Below are 6003 nucleotides of genomic sequence, written 5' to 3'. Positions count from 1 at the left end.
GATGATTTGCATGCTGACATCAGCGTGGCAGTGGAAAAAAAGAAAAGAAAAGAAACATTAGGGTGGGCTTTGTGGCTTGGAAGAAGCTCGGCCGCTCAACCATTAGAGCCGATGGTTGCGATAAGCCTTTTCTTTTTTTTGTGTTTCCTATTTCTATTTCTATTGTATGATATATATATATATTATAAGTTCAAATAAAGTTTTGAAATTAAATGCACACTTAGAATTTCAGCATAATGCAAACTTGTATTTTGTTTATTTATTATATTATTTAGGCAAATGCTTGACTACGTAATGTAGATACATACCTTATCTGTTTAAAAACTATTCTTGCATAGTTAAATTTAATTAGCTCATTTAGAAACTCCGTACTAATTATTAATTTATTTCAATAGAAAATACCTTTACTCTTTTTTAGAAGGTTTGTGAACACTTAATCCATAAAGTAATAATATCATCAATTAATTAGTTGGGAACATTTATGTTTATATAATTAAGTTAAATTCTAGGTCTTAGTTTAAATCCAAATGTTGAGCTACCAAGAATCTAATATTACCATTCATCTATTTTAGGGAGAATAACTTTCTATAGCATAATTATTCATCCAAAGATTCTTTAATTTGATTCTTTTGGAAAACTTTACTAAACCCAAAGCAAGATTTTTTTGGTGCTACAACTCTCAAATAGGCAGGAATGTGCTGACTTATGTTGATGAGATCATAGTAAAAAGTACGAAACAAGAGAATCATATTGCTGACTTGCAAGAGACGTTTGCCAATTTCAAGCAAGCCGGTCTTAAGCTAAATCCTGAAAAGTGTGCATTTGGAGTAAAGAAGGGCAAGTTCCTTGGCTGTCTGGTATCAACGAAGGGAATCGAAGCTAACCCGAGTAAGATCAAAGCTATCCTTCGGATGGAGCCGCCAAATTCAAAAAGGGGGCTCAATGATTGGCAGGAAGGCTGACATCGTTAAATAGATTTATATCAAGATCAGCAGAAAGGAATCTGCCATTCTTTGAAATACTAAAGTCAGCCGAAATTTTCCAATGGGGTCCGGCTCAACAAAAGGCTTTTGAAGAATTAAAGCAATACTTCATAGACTTAACAACTTTAACTCCACCTTCATTAGGGACTTCGTTACTCCTGTATGTGGCAGCATCCCATTCTGCAGTCAGTGCGGCATTAGTGTAGGAGAAGCAAGATGGTCAAGGAAAAAGACAAGCACCAGTACACTTCGTCTCCAAAGTACTCAGTTTATCAAAGCAAAATTACACAGAATTAGAGAAGGTACTATATGCTTTGCTAATGGCCTCCAGAAAGCTTCGACATTATTTTCAAGCCTATCATATAATTGTACCTTCATCACAACCTCTGAAGGACATAATAAGAAACAGAGAAGCTACAGGAAGAATTGGAAAATGGGTCGCAGAACTTAATGAATCACAATTGATTATGTACATAGATCCTCAATTCAGTCCCAGGCGTTAGCAGATTTCATTGCTGATTGGACGCCAGGGGCTCAGGGAGAAGAAGCAATAAAACACGCCGAAGCCTGGACAGTATTATGTGACGGTTCGGAACCTTCGACGCAGGAGCGGCTGCTGTTTTAGTAGCGCCCTCTAAAGTCAGGACATGCTACGCAGCAAGGCTGGACTTTAGTTGTACAAATAACATTGCTGAATACGAAGCCCTTCTGTTGGGGCTTCAGAAGCTAAAGGCAATGGGAATAAGAAGGGCAGTCCTTAAAACTGATTCTCAAGTTATTTCTGGCCATGTAGACAATAGCAGCAAGGCAAGGGATCCAAAGCTTGAAAAATACTTGGATACAGTCCGAAGATTGGAGGCTTCTTTCGAAGGATTTTCTGTAAAAAATACTCCAAGAGGGGAAAATGAGCATGCAGATCTGCTAGCTAAGTCAGCGGCGCAGGGACTCCCTCTACCTTCGGAAGTATTCTTTGAGACAATAAAAGCACCTTCGATTGAACTTATGGAGAGAGCAGTACTTGCAATATCACATGTACATAGTGAAGATTGGAGGACTGAAATTATATCTTTCCTCTAAGGTAACTGTCTTTCGGATGATGAAGTTTATAATAAAAGAATGGAAGCAAGAACAAGAACATATGTGATAATAGAAGGGGATTTATACAAACATGGAGTCTGCTCTCCACTACTCAAGTGTTTATCTAGAACCGAAGGTCAAGAGCTGATGAAGGAGATACATGCAGGTTTATGTGGATCTCATATTGGGTCTAGGTCTTTGCTGGGGAAGGTCTTCAAACAAAGATTTTATTGGCCGAAGGCAGCTTTGGATGCTGCAAATCTGGTTCAAAAGTGTGAAAATTATCAAAGATGTGCAAGAGATCAGAAGCAACCTTCATCTCTAATCCAGTTAATACAGCCAACCTCGCCACTGCAAAGGTGGGGTCTGGATTTGTTAGGTCTATTTCCACCTGCACAAGGAAATTTGAAATATGTCGTTGTAGCAGTGGAATATTTCTCTAAGTGGATCGAAGCAAAACCTTTAGCCATAATAACTTCGGCCACAGTACATAAGTTCTTTTGGCAAAACATTGTTTGCCGCTTCGGCGTGCCAAAGGCAATAACTATGGATAATGGAACACAATTTGATGCCGAAACATTCAAGGATTTCTGTGACCGAATTGGTACAAAGATTCATTTTGCATCAGTAAGGCATCCAGAATCAAATGGACTGGTAGAAAGAGCAAATAGCATTATAATGATAGGAATAATGAAGTTAATCTTCAACCAGCCCAGAGGGAAATCGCCAGATGAGTTGATTAAAGTGGTGTGGAGCCACAACACAACCATGTCAAGGTCAACAGGATTTACACCCTTCAAGCTCCTGTTTGGTGACAAAGCAATAACACCAAAAGAAGCAAAGACATGATCAATAAGAACAACAACTTCGGTGGAAGACGAAGCTGATTATCAAACAACAAAAGATACTATAGAAGGGACCAGACTTCAGGCTATAGATCACATCAATAAATATCAAGCCAAAACAATAAGGTGGTGGGATAGGAAGGTTCGATTGAAAAACATTAAGCCAGAGCATCTGGTGCTTCGGAGAGTGGCCAACCCAGATATAGTGGGTAAGTTACAACTGAAGTGGGAAGGTCCTTTTCTGGTTGTATCTTCGTCAAGACCCGGTTCTTACAGATTGAAGGATATGGATGGCAACGACATAACCAGATCTTGGAATGCGGATGAGCTTCGACGGTACTATGTGTAATTTGATGTAATCTTTTTCCATTTTTTCTATGGCACCCTTTTCCTTTCAGGAGGGGAGAAAGGTTTTTAATGGGGCCATAGCTTGTAATTTTTCATTCTTATTTAGCCCTACATAATACACGGGCCAAAATCCCCCAAAGATGTAATATGTAAAATCAGAGCTTGCACCGTCGACTACAAAAAGAAAAAAACAGGGAGAAGCTCAAAAGACGTCCCCAAGGGGATGCAGAGCATGATAGAGCTACAAAAAGTCGTTTCTAAGGGAGCGCAGAGTAAGTTTTCTGCTCAAAAGTCGTTCCTAAGGGAATGCAGAGCCAAATACCACCGAAATAGAAGGTGAAGAAGCTCAAAAGTCGTTCCTAAGGGAGCGCAGAGTAAGTTTTCTGCTCAAAAGTCGTTCCTAAGGGAATGCAGAGCCAAATACCACCGAAATAGAAGGTGAAGAAGCTCAATAGTCGTTCCTAAGGGGATGCAGAGCTTAAATGCCACCGAAATATAAGGTGAAGAAGCTCCAAAGTCGTTCCTAAAGGGATGCAGAGCTTAAAGACTCAAAAGTCGTTCCTAAGGGGATGCAGAGTCTGGGTGCGGCTTCGTGTGTGTTTGGGACATTCATTTGCACATTACATTATATCATTCATTGCATTCATATAGACATTCATTTAGACATTCGTAGGATCATCATCATCATCATAACATGAAGCACGAACAGAAACACTCCATCTTCGACGAAAGTGCTTCGATGTGCACGAAGAAGCTTCGTTTTAAAACATACACATTTTTTACATTGGCATGCTTCGTTCTGTTCGAAAAGAAGGGAAGGTGTTTTTCGCCTTCGGCTCAAAAGATAAAAGTTTCATCCACATCAAAGCAACTTATACATGGATGGAAAGGTAAAAATATATTACAAGGTATGGACAAGTGTACAAAGTATTGTTCAATTCCTGATCACAATTTTCTTTTACAAAGATAATACAAATGCTTCTAAGCTCTATACAGGCAGGCGTAAAGAGTAGCTTGAGCAGCCTTCGGCATGTGCTTTGGATTATCAATCTTCGGCACCACCATCCTGCAGACAAACAAGCGGTATAAGGTAAAAAGAAATTATAAGAGCTAAGCAAGCAATAGGTATAAGTTTCATACCGGCTGAAGCAAGCTTTGGGCTTCGTCACCAGCTAGCTCCCGCCCACCCTTAGCCCAAATTTGAGTTATAAATCTATTTCCAATGCTTCGAGCTTCGCTGGGGATGTCAACCAAGTCTATCGAAGACAGACTGAAGGTTGGTTTATTCACCGCTTTTCCGTGCGTGCAACCAGCCTTCATAAATGCTACAGCTGTGCCACGAGAAGCTAGCAAGGCACAGAAGTTACCGTGCCCGGCTATCGAAGGTGTTAGGTATATCTTCAGCCGAAGTGGTAAACTCTTCAAAGCTGGCTCCAACTGAGTTGAAGACTCTTTTCAATCGTTGTACACAGCGGTTGCCAAAGTTCAAACATATGTTCTGAAGCTCTTTCAAAGATTGTTGCAGCTTTGTATTTTTGTCAGCTTCAGCTTCGTATTTTGTCTGCAAATCTTTTTTCTCTTGTTGGAAGCTCTCTGATTTTTGGACAAGTTCCTCGCTTAATTTAGCATTTTCGGCTTGAATTTCTGCAAGTGAACCCTCCATTGCCTGAAGCAGGAAGTCTTTTTTCTCTAGAGAAGCTTCGTAGTCTTTAATCTTGTTTTCCAAGCCCTCAATTATGATTTTGTTTTTCTTGTCTTCGAGGTCTTGTTGCATCCTCAGTGCTTTACTCAGCAGCATACTCTGTAGAAATAATACTTCATCAGGAAACTTTGTTTCATCACAAAATTAAAAGAAACTTAGCAAAAAGAATTTTTATCTTGAAATTGGAGTAGAACAGACTACCGACGATATGTTGTCGCCGGTAGCCGCTAATGTCAGCTTCAAGCTTCGGAAATCCGACAATCTTCGAAAGAGTGCCTATTATCTTTGCCCCGGCGCGGTCTCGAATACATCCTAGGGCCCCTTCATCGATTCCACCAAAGAGCATGGCTCCTGGCTGGTAGCCACAGGATATACCATATTCCTGTAGCTCCTTCTTTTCAGCCTCAGATAATTCTTGACCGACCAGGTTCCGAAGGTCAAAGTCCATTTCCTCCAAAGTGGTGTCGACAATCTTTTTCCCTTTGCCATGGCCATGGCCTTCTCTACAGCCTCACCTATTTCTTCCGCAGCCATATTCAGTAACATTTTATCAATTCCAGACAATGTGCTCTCAAGGTTGGCAGCATCAGTGGCAGCTGTAGCTTCGGCAGAGGTTTTAGCTTCGACAACGGCCTCGGCGCTTGCAACAGGTGTTATTTTGGATGCCGAGGCCGAAGGTGGCGTCCGTTTGATGGCTTGCATAACAGTAACGATCCTTCGTTTTTTGTACATCCTCCTTCTTTGTAGCTAAAGGCTCATCCTTCTTCTGTAAAAGTTTCATCAGTTCTGGCCCCAAAGGACTTAGCAGCTTGATGAGTAAAGATTCAGTCATTACCTTCAAAATTTCTGTTATTTTGGCAGCAGGAGGCATCGAAGGCGTCTCCTCTACTGCCTCGGTTATCTTTGGCTCTGGGCTTTGAGCCTTCCTTTTCTTCGCAGCAGCAGCTTTCGGCTCAGTAGTAGTTTTTCTTTTCTTTGAAGCCTTCTCATCCTCCTTCACCATTCTAGCAGCTTGCCTTCTCAGAATACTGACAACTCTCTTTCTTTT

This window comes from Zea mays, chromosome 7 (genome assembly GCF_902167145.1).
Source record: "Zea mays cultivar B73 chromosome 7, Zm-B73-REFERENCE-NAM-5.0, whole genome shotgun sequence".
Taxonomy (NCBI): Eukaryota; Viridiplantae; Streptophyta; class Magnoliopsida; order Poales; family Poaceae; genus Zea; species Zea mays.
Note: the sequence above shows the minus strand (reverse complement) of the source record.